Source organism: Plectropomus leopardus, chromosome 16 (genome assembly GCF_008729295.1).
Source record: "Plectropomus leopardus isolate mb chromosome 16, YSFRI_Pleo_2.0, whole genome shotgun sequence".
NCBI lineage: Eukaryota > Metazoa > Chordata > Actinopteri > Perciformes > Serranidae > Plectropomus > Plectropomus leopardus.
The window spans coordinates 6,625,092-6,645,741 of NC_056478.1; positions in this window are offsets into that span (position 1 = coordinate 6,625,092).

Consider the following 20,650-nt stretch of genomic DNA (forward strand, 5'->3'; position numbering starts at 1 on the left):
TGGAACCACAGGGTTCATGTGAGTGCAGCAAACCGCCTCTATCCCCACACACCTCCAGGGCTCCCACCAGATCTTTTCAGTGTGTGTGCGTGTACAACCCTGCACAATGTGTGTATAGTTTTCTCTATATAACCCTTGGCTGAACTGTTGGATATTTATCGCACAGTGCATGTTAACGCACAGTTCATCTGTGTAAACAAATGTCTGTGAATCTGCAGGACAAAAGTTTGGCATCGGAAGCATTCTGGTTTCTGTGTGTTGCTTGAATAGTATTGACCAATCACGTTTGAGCAGGATTTGATTGCACGCAGGTGAACGGTCCGTGTGGAGAGCGAAATAGGCAGAATGCATTGCCCAGAAGGCAATCTCTGAACCCATCGGCTATGGTCTGCCAACAATTCAGCTTTTGGTTATTCTTTCACTAATTTATGTGCATTCATATGCAGATAACTGTTTATACAGATTAGCCAAAATATTGTCTTGGATCTGTTTCAAGTTGCTAATCGAACTGAAAGCAATCACTGGTGCATGGATTTGGGACTTGATTTGGCTTTTGAAAGCAAAGACTTGTGACTTGCAAGCAGTGACTCGATACACCTCTGTCCTAATTCCTAAACTACATTTGAGAGCTTTTGCAATGTTTTCAATACAGTAAGTTTTTTAAAATACCATATTTATTGTTTTTTTTTTCATATAAACACAGAGTAGCTCAGACAGGACATGACAAGATTAAAAGATGAGAATAAAAAGACAAAATGGAATAAAATAACATAAAAACATGAAGATAGTGGGCATCATTTCCATCCCTAAGCCCCCCTGCCACACCAGAATGTGGACAGATAGTAAAGTTACAGGAGAGGTGTTTTGCCAAAGCCAAAGTACAGAGACAGGTTATCCAGGCTTATAAAATCCCTGTATTATTGAAGATGACAGTGTGGGTCTAATATGTACCAGGTAAGCATCCCAGACGTTACAGAAAGCATCCAGTGAGGAGTGAAGCATACACGTGATGCATTTATTAGGGATACACTCCTTTATAACAATGTGCCAAGACTTCATTGTCAGAGCAAACCCAGCCAGCAGGGAACATTCCCACTATTGCCTAACATTACCAACAAGTTATAATAATGTTTTTTAAAAAAACATTTTAATCTAATGTTCAAAGAACATTTTAAGGATGTTTATCATTTCAGAGAGTGTCCCTATAAGGTTAAATGTTGTGTAAGATGTTAATGTTTTAACTGCAGCATTCTGAGGATGTTTTGGTGATGTTGACAAATCACAGAATGTTCTTTTATAAAATGTTCCCACAATGTTACATGAGAACAAAGGGAGAACATTTTGGATGCGTCATTCAGAGCATGGTGTTTTTTTTAATGAAAGGATGTGATATGTTTTTGGGTTGTTTTTTTTGGTATTACCTTTATTATACATAGGACAGCTTAAGAGTGAAAGGGGGACAGAGAGGGGAAGACATGCAGCAAAGGGCAAGGAGACAGCCTTTGTACATGGGACACCCGCTCTACGAGGTGAGCTACTGGGTGCCAACTGTGTAATGTGATATGTTAACAACAATAAAAAAATTTTTTTGGATGTTCATAGAGAATTTTACCCTAACTTTATGAAGAATGTTCTAGAAACGTAAAGAAAATTTGCCACTGAAAACGTCACTTAATCATTGCATTCTTGCATTCTCAGAATGTTTTCAGAACCAAAAATTGCTAACTGAGACATCCTTTGTCCAAAAAAGCAAAATGTTCTTCCTCGCTGCAAAGTCAATAACTTGAAGTCTCTTGTGTTTGATATATTTTCAGTACAGTTAATTGTATTGAATTAGGGCATGCACTTTTGCTGCTCTAGGCAAGAAACAACTATAATGCAATCTACCATACCAGCAATAACACACAGAGGCCAATAAGCAAAATCAGTGACAACAAACACCAATACGGCTGACAAAAACGCAAACGGTCAGTGCAACAATTACTGTATGTGCACAAAGTGTCAACACTATCAAAGTATGCATGACTCATCACGCAGGCATTTTGCAACTCTATGAATAACGCACCTAATAGATCTTCATAATAAGTTCAGTTACCTGGTTCAGAATACTGTACAGCAGAGTGATGACAGCACACAGCTATTATTCCAAATAATACAATCTCAGCTCTTCAGACTAAATAATACCAGTGCAAATCTGTCTGTATAATGCTTTCTCGTGCGCAGTGACTAATGGACTGCAACTTAACGACTAGAGAGCAAATAAAGCTTACCTTTCAGGGGTGCACACAGCGTTTTGCGAGGCCAAACATATGTCTTTCTAGATGCTCAGCTGCTTTTTCATGGCCGCTAAGGACGCTTGACATATTTTTCCAGTCTTCAACATCACTGCTTGCAGGAGCTTACAACAGAAGCAAAACATGATGAGCCATGGCCTTTTCAGACTCTCTCCATTTGTTAACATCCAACTACAATGACAGAAAACTTTCAGTCAGTAATGTCACCTGCTCCCTTATCTTATCCTTCATGTGTGTTGTCTTTTTTTTTTCCAAATTTTGAAGACAATCAAACTTGGTGTCTTTCGGCCAGGCTGCTGTTGGCTCGTGTGTGCCGGCAGTGGAAGGCATAATTGACAAGTCTCAACAATTCATTGTTCACACAGAAAGCGTAGCCTAGTAAGTTAGAGCCCGCAGTTACTGCTGTTGGTTTCTGTGTGATCTTTCTCATGAATAGTTGGCACACATTTCACCACCCTGGCTAAAGTGCAGCCTGAGGCAACTGCCTCATTCGCTTACATGGCTGCGCCGGCTGTGATGACAAAGAGTAATATGCAGTCAGGGCAGGCAAGGTAGGCAGTGTCTCCCTTGTAATTCACATTTAATATTTTATTTATTCAACTATTATTTGAAATGTCACTGTTTATTCTTGTAATGCCCTTCTTTCATTTGCACATTTACTCAATAGTTTAGATGCTGTGATGAGAAATGTAGTGCATAATTAAGTACAAAAATAATCAGGAGAAAATCAGGTGCCTTTCATCCCCATTCACTGGAATGCAAGCCAAAAAGGCATGTTTTGCATGCACACTTCTATCCTGTATCCTACAACATTAATGTCAAAAGAGCTCTTCTGTGCCTTTTTGTGTAAATATAACAGAAACGCCATTATTTTACGTATGAAACGTATAATTAAGACCCCACACTCATTGCTCATTGTGGCGTACGTCTTCACCAATGTTTAAAAAAAACAATAAGATCAACAGATGGATGTAATCTGAAAGTAGCCTAGATCTACAGATTGGTGAGTCAGTGTGCTTTTTTTTTTGGCTTTATATCGATTTGACCTTTGTGTTTTATTGTTGCAAATTAAATGCAAGACAGAGCCACAGTTGGTTGCTGTGCCATAACTTAGGATATGGTTGCTTTCTGATATTGAACATGGAAGGATACAAAGTTATGATTGTTATTCCTCAGCGCCAGTATGTTGCATTTCATTTCAACATTTCAACATTTCAGAACCAGTGCTGGTGAAATCTTGCTTAATAGTGACTGCTGTGGTGCGTGCGTGCCTGCACAGGCGAGTGTTTGCATAAAGTGAAAGAAGAGACCCTTTATTAGCTTTAATCGGGCTTTCATAATGCAATGCCTACCCTGGTACTGACCTCATGGCACATTACAGATTAGAACAGAAATGATTTGTCGATCAACATTAACCCTTTAATCCCTGAGCAAACTGGTGTGATTTCTTTTGAAAACGTGAAAAAAAGCCAAGGAATTACTTTGTGAGAAATGTCCTGTAAATTGCGAGAAATAAGTAGACTTTAAAAATTATTCTTATAAAAAGTATATCATGTCATTTATCATTTTTCGGTATTTAAAATTATATTACGGAATTATTATAATTTTTTTAAACATTTTTTAATTTCTTTCTTTCTTTTTTTCTCTACAAATTACAAATGGCTTATTGCCTTCTAATTTTTTTCAAAGAAATCAAGCCAATTCACCTAGGTTTTAAAGGGTCAGTCTCCTTTGTTAGAACACTGAATATGAACCGCCGTTGATTAATCAAGTCGATAAACAACAGTTAAATAAGAAACTGTTGTTTGCAGCCTTAAATCGTTTGATTAACTGTATGCATGTGAAGGTACACAGTGGTCTGAGCAGTCCATATATAGATCTGGCTCAGTCTGTGGCACCTGCTCATATAAATGTGCCAAACATTCCTATTTTCTTGCCTTGTCCTCAGAGGACTGTGCTCTTGGAAATAACTCCCTACCCACAATCTGTTTGTACAGCCGGAGGCTTATTAACAGCATACTTGTGAAGATTTTGTCAGTTTGAACATTTACCTCAGCCCAAGGAGTGATTAGCCCCCATCTAATGAGGGATTGTTTGTTTAATCTAAAGGTTTTTTGTTAGTTCACACTCCACTTTCAAATTTATAATTATTGCCCAGGGCGCTGTCTGAGCTCTTGTCACCATGTCAACAAAGTGTGCAGTGTACATTTGTGGTGCACTTTGTACGGGCTCACCTTCTGAGTCAGACATTACAGTACAGGAGCCAGTACAGATCTGACAGTGCAACCCAGAGAAACATAAATATGGCCTTTATGATAAGTATGTGCAATGCATATGTCAATTATAACCACGGGATGGGTTATTCTTACCACAGGGATAATGTAACGTATTACAGATTTCCAGTGTTGTGCTACAAAAGCAGTTTTATGGGCCATACCAGTAAATATATATAGCATAAAAATAAACGAATCACAAAAATATCAAGTAGAAGCAAACTTCTAATACATGGATTGAAATCAGTTTTCTTGTGCTGCTCAAAGACACCTTTGACACGCATTTAAAACTCAGAAGCATTTGAAAATTGCTTTGATTTCTTTTGAAAACATGGAAAAAAGGCAAGGAGGAACTTTTTAGATGTCATAAATATATATATATACGTATATATATATGTCATTTTCTTCTTTGTTTTTATTTCTTGCTTTTTGATGTTGCCCTTTTTCAAGAAATTTTCTTGTCATTTTTATTGAATGTCTCACTATGTAATTGATCAATTAATTAATTTATTCATTTATTTTGGCTATTTCTTGTTAAGTTGCTTTTTAAAGAAATCAAGTGAATTTGCTATGGTTTCAAGAGGTTAAGTATGAAACAGTAACATACCTTTTGATGAAATATTAATTATTTATGGTAGAACACATAAAAAGGCATTTATTTTCTAATAAGTCAAGGAATTTGTTTTGCAAATGTTTTCTTGGTGCATACCGGTCCTCTTATATCAGGACTGTATGTTTTACCAGCATGGTTATGCACCAGGAAGTCATAATTCCATATATCACATCACATAACGAGCAATATGACCAGAGATAAGTCTTGATATGCTCACATGTTCATTTTCCTTTTAATGATCTTGTAAGTGCATGTGCCTGAGGTCACGTAGGATCACTATTTTAGGTCACAGCAATTTTGCATATTAATATTTAAAGCCATAGTGACAGCACTTTTCCAGCTGATGAGCGCAGCAGATATATTCAGTACAATGCTATATTTCAGTGTTTTCAGTACATAAACAATACATTTGTTGCAGAGAATAGAGAATGTAGAAACCAATAAGTCCTCCGAACTACCTCAAAATTCACCACACTGATGGCCAAACTGGAAGACACTTTGCTCATTAGTACCTCACAAAACCCTTAGAATAAGATCATTAAAAATGATTCACATTTTGTGTAATTTGCTGCACTGCTATGGTTAAAGTGGGTTTAGACAATGAAACTGTGGATATAGATTGTGTTTGTCCATGTCTCTAAAAATCAGTTGGTTAAGGTTAAGACTTAGAAAACTAGTAAGGTCATGGTAAAAATAAGAATTACGTGATTAAAGGGTAACTGCACAATTTTTCAATCTGGGCCCTTTTTTTCCATGTTCTTATAGTGACTAATGGGAATAACAATTTTTGAAATTGTTCCAGTATTGGAAGAAAGCGGGGCAGCCAAAAGACCTATCAGTGCATCAGTGCATTTGTACACTTCCTGTTCATGTCCACTAAAAGTGTTTTTACCTCTGATAGGCTCAGATTATTATTCTTAGCATCTGACAACATTATAGTAACAATCCCTAAAGAGAAAGATTTCTTTGTTAAAGAGTAAGATCCAGAAACAGCCCCAAAATAGCTACCACAAGACCCACCAGACTCCATTTATATAAACCATAATTTAAGCATGTATAGAGCCAGCATATTTTCTCGTCTAACTGGGTGAATTAGGAATTTATCTCAACCAAACCAGAGCTGGTGATTGTTGGAACAGTGAGAGAAAACCCAAGATGGTTTTTATGAGTTTTATTTTGTTTCTGTCAGCACTGAATGAAGTATGTTTATTCATGATAAAATTACTGATTATTTAAATGGAGTCTGGTGGATTTGGCAAGAGTGATTTCGGGGCTGTTTCTGGTTAAACAAAAATGATCTTACTCTTCAATAATATTGTCAGACACTGAGAATAACAATCTGAGCCTGTCAGTGGCAAAAACGAGCTCTTTTATTGGATGTTAGTACGCAAATGCTCTGAACAGTCACATTGCAGCCTGTTTGCCAGCTGTAGCCACCTCACTCAATGCTAAAACAATTTCAAAAATTGTTAAAAACATGATAAAATAGGGTCTGGGTTTAAAGATACAAAGGTTAGGGGACAATCAGGGTCATATATAAAAATAAAAAAAAACTGACAGTATTTGTTATGAAACCCAGTGTCCTCCTGAGCTCTGCTGGAACAATATTCACATACATCCAGGCCTCCAACGAGTCCTTTTTTTCCACTGTGAGCTGTGCACTGTGTACTTTATCGTTTTTAAGAAACTGGAAACAAACAGTGGTCTACTGTGTCAACGTCACACAGTTTTTCCTCCAAAAGGTCAATAAGTAACATCCCTCTAATGAAATTACTTTTGATGTTATAGTGCCCTTTTATACTCTTATCTCAGTTGTCTCTTCTTTGAGTTTCACACTCATAATAAAACCCAACGATGCTTCCAGCGGATGATCTTTGTCTTCCAATAATTAAGTAGTTATGGGGGAAAAAACAGATTCTCATTTTTATGTTTCCCAATTATGCATAAAGTTTCTGTTACTCTGCAACTTTACCAAGTTCGCTTTACGCCTAAAAAAATCTACAGTCTGGTGTCACTGGAGTTTTCACCTCAGTGAAGATGTAACAGTTTCATCATCTCACAAAGTCTGAGCACAGTTTAAACTGTTGTGTTGCAGAGAGCGTCCTTACTAACTATCGAGGGAAATGTGGAATTTATCTACAGCTTATATCTGGATCAACACATGTTTTGAATATTTTGGGTTTCCTTCCCATCACAGCTTTCTGCCAAAGTGTCGTCGGAGTCAAGAATCTCCTGCGTGTTTGTGAGCGAGTGACCCGGTCTGAACCCTCCACCGTTGCACCAGGCTGTCAGAGCGAGTAGGCGATCAGAGATGCCAGCATCAAGGCTGCTGAAAGGCTCGCTCCCGGCGCTGCGTGACGGCTCCCTCCGTTTACCTCTCTCCTATTCTTATATCTGTTCTTTCTGTTTTTCTCCTTCTTTTTCTCCTCTTCTCTCCCAGTTGTCCTTCGCTTTACTGCTGTTTCTTCTGTTCGTGCTTTCTCTGTTCTCTCCATGCCAGCTCATTATTTTGCCTCGCAAAGCATTCTTCTTTCTCACTTCTCACTCGCGTTTCTTCGTGTACTCCATGGACCCTTGTATGGTTTAATTCAGTTCACTTTCTCAAGCACTTCCTGTGGCTTGTTATTGCTCCTTTAAGCATAGACTGGTTGTTAATGATGCTGGAGCAGCAGCGGCTGTTAAGACACATCAAATCAGCATTACTTATCAGTATTTGAAGTGAGGGCTAGTGCGGATTCCCTCATGTTGTACGTGCTGTTACGGGTGGTCTGGCCTTCTGGTTCAGAAGCCAATGCGATGTGTGTGGCTGTGAAAAGTGATGTGTTTTCCACCTGGGCAGTGTTTGTCTCAGTGTGTTTTGGTCCAAACATCAGTCAAGGTCTGAGGCCAATTTAAATGGCTTTCGTACAAAACTTTCTCCCTTCACTTCCTTCCAGGCATTCGATGGCCTGAATTAACATACTGCATTATTGTAGCCCAGAGCATCTGTATGCAACAATCAGAGCATATCTATGGTTCTGTCGGAGCTGGAATTGCCTGCACAAGGCTCTTGAACAATAGCAGCAGAGCTAACAATGTAAACATGGGGAAGAAATGAAGGCTGGTCGTTATGTGTGCTTTTGTTGCCTAAAAATAACCACATTGGAATGTAAACAGCAGATGCATAAGGATATCTAGAGCTTTCGGTATAGAAGCAGAAGTCCACTGAAAAATGGCAACGTGACGATCTGAGAATGGGAGCGGGTTGCATTATCGGTGATAACCATCTTATAAGTACAGTGAACAGTGGCGGCAATTACTTAGCCCGTAGGATACAGACAGGAACTCATATGTACTAATACACACACGTGGCCAGACCGTCTACCACGACAAAGATAAGAGAAGCTCTGATTACAACACACACACACACACACAGAAAGAGCGACGTTATTCTCTGCACAGGACACCATTAACAGCTGTTTACTGCTATGTTAATGCTCCAAATGTCACAAATTGTTCCTTTAACTCACAGTAATGAGGTCATGTTATCCTTAATCCACATATGAGCTGTTTTTGTCACATATTCTTGGCCAGGTTTTGCATGTCCCTCTGCTCCTCATAAAAAATTCTAGTGTGCATATACAGTACGTATATGTGTTCAATCCTAATCAGATTACCTCATTTTATTTCTCTCTAAACCCTGATCTACCTCGGTCCTGTTTGAGAGAATTCTCACTCTGAATATCTGCTCCTTAGCAGCTGATAGCTCGCCTCCCTGCCTGCCTCCAGCCTGTGCACCATCTGTCATCTTGTACACCAGATCAAGTGACAGTAGGCTGAAACAATCACCAAACTAAAAGAGGATTATATGTCACCGACGTCTTTCACACTTAATTGCTGCATTATTATCACTGGCCCTTCACCTGTCTCCTGTTACAGAGACAAAAAAGTCAAAAGTAAATATACCATGGGTGTGTTGTGTTGTGTAGACCTATACGGCTCAGATTGACTTGACCCTCACTAAACTGGAGCCAGACTAACATGCAGTCCATTATGGCTGCTTCCAAGTGACAGTTGGGGGGAATCAGTTCCACTCATGTTGCCATCCCTACAATTTTCTGCATTGTTCAGCTTTCCCAACGTGTTTATATACGACTCTTGTGATTTTCAACAAGCACAATTGTTTCTTTTGCAGAAAGTCTGGTGATATGTTCCTGCACTGCATGTAATTTGTAGGGAGGTGGTTGGGTAGGTTTGGAACAAACTGTTTTAGACAACATGTTGTCCAACCACATCTGGAAGAAAAGGTGTTTATTGCTGTTTGCAACAACCTCATTAAAAGGTGGGGTAAAAAGCCTGCAGTCATAGCAAGGGTTCAGATTATGTAATAAATAAACTGAGCACATACTTGTGGGCAATCTTTCCTCGAAAGCATTCATGGTGTTGCACTTATGGGGCGTTTCCACCAGCAGGTCAGTTTGGTTCAGTTCAGTTCAGTTCAGTTCAGTACATAGTTTTTATTGTTTCCATTGTGAAAAGTTGTGGATGAAATCTGTAGTACCTTTGGAACCATCTTGAGTTAGAAACGCTGCAGTGCAGCACCGGTCAGTAGAGAATCAACACACTGTGCTCAGGGCTGAGCTGTGGCTGGTTAAACCACCTTTCAAACCGCAAGTTTTTCATACATTAGTTAACTATAGATATAAAACACATTAGTTTTAAGTTATGCAATAGTTGCAGTTAAGTTTTAGCAACAGAAGATCATTTTTGGGTTAATTTTGTATGTTTACTATGTAACGTAACAAAGCAGCAGAATGGGCTGGTTTAGAAACTCACTAAACCTTCTCCTTGAACACATTGGATATCAATAATGAAACTAATTTCCCACTTGAGTTTGCTATGGTCTTGGCTTTCTATCAGAATCTGAATCTGAATCAGGTCTATTGCAAAGTAGATTTTTAAATCCTTTCGTTTGCCTTTGTTTTTTGGTGCATTACAATAAAGATAGAACAAGGGGAAAAATTACAAAGTACTGCAAGAGTTAAAAGAAAAACTATAGAAATGTTGAAAATGAAAATATGAAAAACATGTTTTAGTTCATTTGTGCAGAAATGTTCAAAATATCATCTGTGAAATGTGAGAAAGTTCACAGTATAAAATATAAACATAAGAAAACAAATCCCATATTGGTATTTGTACATATTTAATGAAGTGAAACTGCACAGGATGTCCCCACAGAAACCTGGCTCTGTGCCAGTGATTCAAACATGAACATAAGTGGTGCTGTAATTGGATGTGACAGTAACGATACAGGGAGGTGTATTGATTTATGCAAACTTCCCTGTATGTCTCCTTAACTCCTCTTCAGTGTAGATAAATTCGGATTGGTGGGAATGCGTGTGTTTACTGCCACACTTCTGCAATGAGTAAAGGTTTTTAGGAATTTATGCTCAGCTTATGAGTTGCTTATTACTGTTTACCTTAACCCTTTGAAATCTGAGCAAATTTGCTTGATTGAAGAAATAAGAAAAAAATAGAAAGAAGTTAGTAAAAAGTAAAAGAAAATTACCTGAAAGTTGTTGTTGTTGTTGTTGTTGTTGTTGTTGTTGTTGTTGTTGTTGTTTTTAAAGAAAGAAAATAAAGACAATGAAGTTTAAAACAACAACAACAAAATGATCTGGGGAAGGTGCCATAGAAAAATGTTAATACTTTGTGAAATAATTTTTAATACATAATTATGATAATCATACATAGAGTTTTTCCCTGTAAAATTAATAAATATTTAATTCAATTAATCAATTTTCCAAAACTTTCAGTTTCTGTAATATGTTTTTTACCAAGTTGATGTTTTTGATGATGTTTTGTTTTTGAAAGAAATTGCACGACTGGCTCAGGGTTTAAAGGTTTAGATACTTGTGAAAAGCATCTGAATGCAAAATACGAAAAGTGATGATGCTCCAGGTTTTACATTGTTAGCCTTGTTGTTTTCCAACACCTCAGACAAGTTGAAAGGCCTGTTTTGAGTTAAATCTTTCTAAGCTGATGTCCAAACCAAGCAGACCAACAAAGTTAAGAATCTTGCTAAATCAGATCATACTCTGGGAATCGAACCAGAACCACCCGCTGCTTCTGCTGTTTCTTTTTTTTTTCTTTCTTGTATAACCATCAAGCAGTTTGTGTCGGAAGCACAAAAAAAAAACCAAAAAGCCAAACTCCCACCAGTGATTAATTAATTAAATAATTGTGAATATGGATCAACTATTAATAGCAGTGATGTAGTGATGTAGCCTAAGTCCTTAATAAACATTGTATCTGATCAGAAGAGCTTTTTAATAACTAACCTCTACAAAACAACAAAGCTAACGTGTCATCATCTCACTTTGATTTGTCTGTAGTTGTCAGCACAAAACCAAAAACTCACTTCATATCTTACATGCTCCGATTGTCAGACAGTTAGCTGGAGAAACAACTTTGGATGATGTGTTTTGTGTAGCTTGTTCTCTCACATCAAAATATCTCTTTTACATATTTTTTTATGAATTGTTTGGATGAAACTCAACACAATGCAATCATTTCTGGAGGTTAATTACATCCTCTGATCCAGCCCGGTCTCATAGAAACATGAAATTGACAGGAAGTCTTAACAATGCGTTATAATGGGCATGATGGCTAATTATTACAATGTGGCCACACAAAAACAATGCTAATGCAAAGTCACTGAGGACACACACATTTAAAATGAGGTGACATGAAATACCCCTCTTAACCCTTTGAGATCACACATTTTGTGCACCTGTTTAACAATAAATGAAAACAAAATCAGTTTCTTCTGTTTTTGACATCAAAATACATTTTAACCTGTAAAAATGTAAAAAGTGTGCTTACATAAGCTAGTGCTAACAAATTTTAACCAATATTATGACATCCAACCATCAAACAATCTGCAACTTTTAGCCAAGGACAGATAAGATGAAGTTATTTAAATAGCAGTGTGTCTTCGAACAAACGTACTTCAAACCGGTAAGTTTTAATTTTTATATAGTTATAATTTTAATGTATATTGAAATCAGCGTTGTTGTGTGACTTTATGTAACTATGCAAAGTGTGTATGTTACATTCCATATGTAGTTATTTTAAGTGAAATCACAATAATTTCAAAAAATTAACCAGGTTTTTTAAACTAACCAAGCGTTATGGTGTTTTTTGTCGTTTTTTTTCCTGCAATGTTACTGCAACTGTTTGTATAAGAGTTTGCATTGGCATTGTTTTTGGTATTGCCAACACATTTTGTTCCCACTACCACGTTATTTCTTGTTATGACGTTTCACTAAAACTGTGTAGTCTGCTTACAGAACTTGGGATTTCATCATAACTAATTAATTCCCCACGAATGACATTACATATGTAACGTAAAGATTCGTACTACTTTAACTAGGTTTGGGCATGTTGTATAGGTTAGGTTAGGTAAGCACATGGTGGGATTACGCTGCACATGGTTATGTTTCCTCCCACCGGCTCTATAGGTGCAGCCCTGCACCTGCAACGTTTCAACTTGATGCTAATCTGTGGCGTATCATGCGGACATGGCAGGTTCTTTCCCTATCATACTTCTGCGGCAGGTACCATCCAACCAGCTGGCCCTCTGGCCGTCCAGTTGCGTATAATAACACCACGAACAGTTTGAGTTGCGGTAATTGACAACTATGGAATGACAACAGGCTGTACAGTTATACATTTTCTTGTAGCTTGTAGCTAACAGTTTTGTTTTTGGTGAAACACTGAAAAAGGTGTCCCGCAAAGATGCATATTGGGTCCCCTGTTATTCACTCTATGGACTAATCTGTTGGTCTGTTGCACTCAGTTGCTGCTGTTACTGTTCTGACTAAGTCAAATTAATTCAAATTTTTTACTGACAATGACAGCATGGAGCTTTATCATGGTCCACAAATAGCACAAGATGAATGCAAATGTTTTGCACTGTTTTGACCTCCTCCACAGGATGGATGCATTGGTTATAAAACTTAATTTGACAGATTTAATTACAGAGCTAATAACTTGCACAGATTATGGACATGGAACTGGTTTCAACTGGTATTGAGCTGAGTTGCTGTGAATCCTGCAACTCATTCCTCTGAGAAAAGTTTTAACTGCTGATCATTAAATGAAATCTTTGATTGTATTAATCAGTCTCTGCATGTTTGATGGCTAATGCTGATCTCAGTCAGACTTCCCAGATAAAGAAACAACTGCATTAGGTTATTTTTGTAAAAGAGAAATTACTTTACCAGTGATGGACAATAATGATTGTGTGTCATCTTTTTTCCAATCGAATACAGAGAACATTTCCACTTAATAGCACTTTTGCTTGTCATTAGGCAGCCTTCAGTGCAAGAAACAAAACAAGCGTAACAAAAACACATTACCAAACACAGCATTTCAGGCAGAATTTGCACTGAGCATCAAAAAGATTTATTCAGCATGTCCTTTCCTCCATTCCTTTGCCAGTTTGTATGAAGTACAATAGCGCCCCCACTCCTCCACCTTCGTCATCACCTATCACTCTACCCTACACTTGTTAGTCATCAGTAAGAGTTCATTTTTCCTCATGAATGCAGCCTCCATCTCTCTCATCTGATGCAAACACATTTGTCCTGTTCTGATTCACTTACAAATACCTATTTCTGTTAGATTGGTTTGTCAGTTTGGTTAGTTTCCATTTTTTGCCAATTAGAACATCATGTCTTCATATTCAAACCCCACTTATGCCCTTGCATCATCTTGCAATAGTTGTATTTTTAATGTTTTCTGTCCACTTCCTTCCTCTCTTTCTCTCCTTCTAGCATCTTCGCTTTTACCCATCTTTCTCATCCCTCCCACCCCTCCATGTTCTCCCGATTGATGCCATCTGAGGTTGCAGGCCCAGGCCGCCGGAGCTGCAAATTTACCCAGCAGCACACGTCACTAACAGGGGAGCGCAGCGCTCCCAAAATAGCCCAAACAGCAATTGGTGAATGGGGGCCCAAGTGGTAGTTACCGAGGACCGATTCTGACAACAAAATGAAGCTTTCCAACATTATGTGAACACCCATCATTTAATGAATCACCCACACAAAACACTGCTGGTTGATTTGTCTCGTGTTTCAGCACTTCTCTGGGCAGCCATCGGAAGTTCATAAGATTATGTTTTGAAACTGGCTTGATTGGTTTTTTCCGCAGTTTTAGGGGCTCTTATTGATCAGATCCCTGAATTCACAACATATGGACAATGCAGAAAACTGTGATGCAGTTAAAAGACATGAAAGGCTCTTGTGATGTGAGTCATGTGCTAGAACTCATCCCACCGATTTGCTTATTAAAATGCCACTGACACAATGTTCAAAACCGGGATAATAATCAGCTGCATGATCTGCTTTGTGCAGTAAGAAGTGATACTATGTTGCTGCCTATTTAAGTTGTCTAAATATCATCCAAAATATGCAGTAATCCAGGTCTCAGCCATTGAGTATTACTACAAACAGGCTGTGCCTTATCACCAGTGGCATGTTATGTGAACAATTACAGCAGCATCGAAGTGTTCCTAATATGCTGTGAGTTAATTGAAAGTATCTGTGAAAAGGTGTCACTCGATTCTAGTCGTTTCACAACCAACCAGCCTGCAAAGAGATCTTTAGATGCTTGCATAATTGCAGGCTGCTGTTGCATAAGGGGGGAAAAGACATGCAGGGTTTAATTAAAAGCAGCTAACAAAGGCAACATTCAGGGGGTTTTCTTGTTTCACAGTACAGTCTGCGATTCTTAGAATTTGGGCTCATTGTGGAAAAGCCTGGTTTATGAAGCTCGGCTTGGAACTGAAATGAAAGCATTTGGATTCAGCAAACTCTGCAGTGTTTCATGCATGGCCAAAACCGTCAACCCTTGTAGATCAGAGGCTGTAAACTACACTGAACTTCTCGCAACCGGCTCCATTAGGTCACTTTAAACAAATTAACTCCAATTAATAACTCTGCGAGTTATAAAACATGATTAAGACTCGAAAAAGTAAGTTCTGCAAAGGTGGATCTGCAGATGCACAACAGCAAATACTGAATATGCAAAAAAGACACTCCTTTTCTGCTTGGTTTGTTGTTTACAGCCTGTAATCCAAAGTCCTGCCACAGGACTGACAGAAACCAGATCTCCGAGGGTCTCACCCAGTATGACCCCACTTCATCCATTGAGTAAATCTGTTATTCGTAAAGCAATTAAATCATTACAGTTGAGTTCTTTATAATAGGGCTTTATTGCACTCATGGTGGGATAAACATGAGCCAATTACACACGTAAAACTGACGAAAACATTAATTTAACACATATCCCATGCAGAGTTTGTAATTGTCAGTTCAGACAACAAGTACCAGAAGAAAGAGGGTGAGAGAGACGGAGCTGTTGCAGCAATGATGTCTGTGGGCTGGCGTTGGCGGTTCACTTAATCAGCTCTTAAAATGTTTCCTGGATTCCACTTGATATTGCTTGTGGGATAATCTGATTCACTCACTTAATTATTTCAACAATAGGCCTGTTTGTCCCTCTTACTTAGAATTTGGAAGGGAATTTAAGAGGTGGCTGCTACAATCAAGAAAGGATGTAACCCAGGGACATTTTTCGGGAATGTCGGGCAGATGGTATCTCGTGCCTCCTTTTTATTTTCCTTTCTCCACACTCATCACTTCCAGCTAAAAATCAAACGCACCTTTATATCGACATACATTTATAGTGCGGTTACTGCATCGTCTTTAATTCACATATTGGGATTACTTAAAGCACAAAGCAGAGCCGTAGCCACGGAGTCAAAATTGACCAAGACCAAATCTGTCCTATACCAGCCCATACTTATATCTGAATATTTACAATTCTGACCTTACTATAAACTACTTATTACACACCCGTATAAATAGTATAATACTTGCTTAATTTTACGGTCATGTTTGGTGCTAGATTCATACAGGAATGTAGCCCCCGTATGTAGATGGCTTTTGGTATCTTACACAAAAAACACTGACTAAATGGCGGTATTTGACAATTTCGGAATGAGAATGGGCTGAAACTATACACTGCTGTGAATGGGGGCACAGCAAAGCATATTTTAGCCACCTGAAAAGACCCTATGAAAAAAATTTAAGTTTAAGTGTGCGTTAGTTTTGGAATATTATCACTTAACGCTTTACCTTACACACTAACTGATGGAGGCAGTGCAAGACCAGTAACTCCCATGTTCTGCAAAGTAAAATCACTTTATGCCAATGTTGTCTGGTGGTTTTGAGATAATGGCTTCATTGGAAAGGGCTATGATAGCAAGGTAAAGCAATGAATATATTTTAAATATAGTGTACACTTAAAATGCTATTGATTTTATTTTTTTTTAGGTGGGCTGTTTTTAGGCAGCTAAAAACTAAACAACTGAGGCAACGTTTGCTCAACGCTGTGACGGCCTCACTAATCTGTGCCTCTCTCCTCAGCTCCTTCCTTTGCTGCAGCCCCAGAGTAGTTGGGCCGTCTAAATGGCTGGCCACACCTATAGGCGGGGCCTACCTCTATAAAAGGGCTGCTGGAGTCACTCTGCTCTCTCGCTGGTGGTTGAGCAGCTGACGCCACATGGCCAACATGGTTTAGTTAGTTTGGTTTGTTCTTTGTTTGTTGCGCACACACACACACACACACACACCTCATTCCACCTCACACACTGATCTACGGATATGCACCTTATTTTCCTTTTAATTATGTTCAGTTAAATAAACATCTCCTTGTTCCCTGGCAAACTTTGTGTGGACTCTCTTTGTTGCAAACCAGTGAGCCAGGTTTGTAACAGCGCCATTTCATTTTATGCTCGAGACGCAGGAAATTTCTACCTTAAAGTTATTATAAAAAAATATAATTAGTCGATACTAAATGGATATGGAATAAATGAAAGCTACTACTGAGAGGATAACATTATTATATTTAGCATTTTTGTAACACTTTACAAAAAAACTTCACAATCAGCAGTGATAAATCTGAAGTAACATAAAGGGGGGCGTGCCAAAGTAATTAAGAGAGACATTTTGGACCAGGTGTGAGACCCACAACTGATGAGAGATGTTTCTGAATTCTGCAGGAAGTCAGACAATGGAGTTTTTCTTCTTTTTTTGTATCAAGTTTTTATTGTCGGCATGTTTCACTTCTAGAAATAAACAGTCGGTGGAGTCGCTGATGCAAAGCAGTGTCGACCACAGAGAGCAAGCTGACTGAGTGATGGCCATCGGAGCAGTGCCAGGACAGCAAGGCTACAGGTAGGCCCATATTCATTCATTCATTCGTTCATTTATAGTTTATTCACAGAGTCGATAAAAAATATATAAATACAAACATGATTTCAAGTAAAAAATGAGACTTGTGAAATGGGACACCCCGATAAGCTATTCAAAGCTTGTAAATAGGGGCCCAGACATTAAAAGACACACAGGTTTACAAATATAAGTTTCAGCCTGCAACTTAAATCTAATTTAAAACTCCAAAAGCAATAAAATTACTCCAAGATCCTAAAAGTATAGTAACAGTAATACAATACATGAAAACAAATGGCACATGGAGAGTAGCAGTATTAATTACCTGGAGTATGTATTTCATATATTCATATAGAGTAGTCATTTAAAAACCAAACAACCCACACACACACACAAAACAACAACAAAATAATAATAGGAATAATAATAATAATAATCCTTTACCTTTAGCCTGGCAGTCCAACATTCACTCATACACTAACATGTACAGGCAGCCAAGTATTAACCCTTTGAAACATATGCATGTTGGCCCAATTTCTTTCAAGAACGCAAGAAAAAAGGATCGAGCAGCTTTATAAGAATTTTGGTTTAGATTTGCAGACAGTGACGTGGCCGATATTACCGTGCTGGCAAACAGCTCGTACACTAGATGGTGGTACATCTCCGCTGAACAGATCAGCTGAGAGAATATGGCCACATTTCATCCGTACAGTCACACAGATACATTTTTACACTTAAGTACTGTATAACTGTGTGTCCGATGCACTATCAACCAGGGTTCATCATTTCCATCATGGAAAACCTAAAAAAAAGTCTGTCACACGCCTGGAAAAGTCATAGAACATAGAACATAGAAAGTAAAAATCATCAACGTTTTTGGAAAAATGATGGAAATGTGTTGTGTGTGAAAGATTTAATTTCATTAATGTAACATAACAGTGAATTTACTTTCTGTTGCTGATGATTTAATGTAAATGGGGCAACGTGTGACAATGTTTTGGTTTGTTTTATTTGTTCATCATGATAATTCCATCATTTTCTCTTTGCATTGCGTCTCTCTCTTGATGTATGCCCACTGGGCACGTCAAATAATTTACGAAGCTCTTTTGGCTGAGGGGAGGGGCATACAACTTAAAATGTCTGTATTCTGTACATATTTTACTGCAGAGTTTTAAAGAAAACATGCCTTCTGCAGGTTTTGAAGGTATGTTTTCATTAATATTTTTGGCTATTTTTTTCTTCCTCTATTTAAAAAACATTTTGCATTTTTTTTAATCGAAGATGCAAACATTTGGAGGAGCAGCTTTCTTCCCTTTTTAAAATAATGATTTTTATAGAAAACTTTAAAAACTATTTTTTTTTTAAAAGAATATTGGTTTGGATTGCATGTTTTCTTTAACATTTTTTGGGTCTTTTTTTCAATTTTTGTGATTTTTCAAAATAGAATTTATTTTTGGCTTTTTTTTAAGGATATGGGTTTAGAGTGCATATTTTCTTTAACAATTTGTTTTACATTTTTTTCCTTGGGTGATTTTTCTAGAAAACTTTTGTGTCGAGTTGTTGTGGTTTTAAAGGCATGTTTTCTTTAAAAAATTGCCCAAATTACTTTTTTTTCATAGCCAGAAACTGCAAAGAAATCATACTGACAGTCTTTGATCACATGAACAAGTGGGGCAAGACAAAAAAGAGGGATGGGTGGGGTCCTTGAAAAGTCATGGAAAAGTTTGGAATTTTATCCATGACAATGTGAAGGAACCCTGTTTATCATGATGATTGACATCATGCTACATATAAAGTGGTACATATTTCTTATTCATATATACATCAGTTTAGTTTTGCGCCGTTGACCTCAGGTCACTTGCATACTTCCTGCCTCATGCATTTATTTCCATTTACAGGTGTATTTATAAATTATTCATAAGCATATTGTACATAGTGTTCTTTTGAATGCTTAAATATATTATTATTTGTTCTTTATCTCTCTGTCTTTTTATCTTTTAACTTATTCGCTTGAATTTTTCATTTTTTCTTTTTATACTTTGTGTTTTACCATTAAATTGGCCTTCAGAGCATAAGTCCAAGGAAGACTTTCATTCTACAGGGAAACTTGTTTTCAATCGTGCATAAAGATCTGCATAAACAACTTGACTGGACTTGAAGATGGTAGAATTTATTAATAATCAAGGTTACAAATGTAGAAAAGAGTGCTCTTGATATAATAATGAAGTTTCTATGATTAAATATAAGAGTTTCTTCTTGCTTAAATCACATTATTTATCTTCACTGGCTTTTTTAAAGCTGTGAGACTTTAACAGCTTGTGGCATTTGTTCAGTAATAAAACAGATTCACAGATATTTTGTTAAACTGCCTTTATTATGGAAGGCACAATAAGCATTTTTATGATAATTTTACAAATAAGATACGCAAAATATCATTCACATTTTTTCCCTGGTAGAGGAACCCTGATTTCACTAAGCCCCCCTCTGAGACCAAACCTATGCACTTGAAATGTCTGCGTGTCAGAAGTAACGTGTGTTTGTATTGTGAGTAGAAGTAATTTTATAATGGTATGAGAGGAAGAAAAAAAATAGTTTTGTAGTGTGTAACAGAGATATGCAAACAATGACTGATTATCCTGGGTCTACTGCTTCCTACAACCCAATCGTCAAATAAAATGTTGGCATTGTGTATTTCTGCAATCCACAGATGTTACATTTGTACCTTTTGATAAAGCTGACGCGATCAAACGTAAACTTTTAACAACGCTTTGTTAAATGTGTGGTTAGGTTTAGACACAAACCACTTGGTTATTATGGTTTGGAGAAGCTGTCAATGTCCTGGTAAAAAAAAAAAAAAACACCCACTGCATGTGGCACAATCTCAGCAGAAAAAGCAGAGATGCCTCTGTAAAAAATAAATAAAAAATAAAATAAAATAAATAATAATAGTAATTTGTTACACTAGCTTGACAGAAAACGCAGCATTGCCTCTGTTAAAAAAATCTAAAAAAGCGTCACTATGCAGCCATGCCTATGCAAAAAAAAAATCTAATATATAATAATATATATATATATATATATATATATATATATATATTTTTTTTTTTTTTTTTTTTCATGGCAATATCCCAGCAGAAAATGCAGTGATGCATCTTTAAAAATCTTGGAAATATCTCCAAAGGAAACACAGTG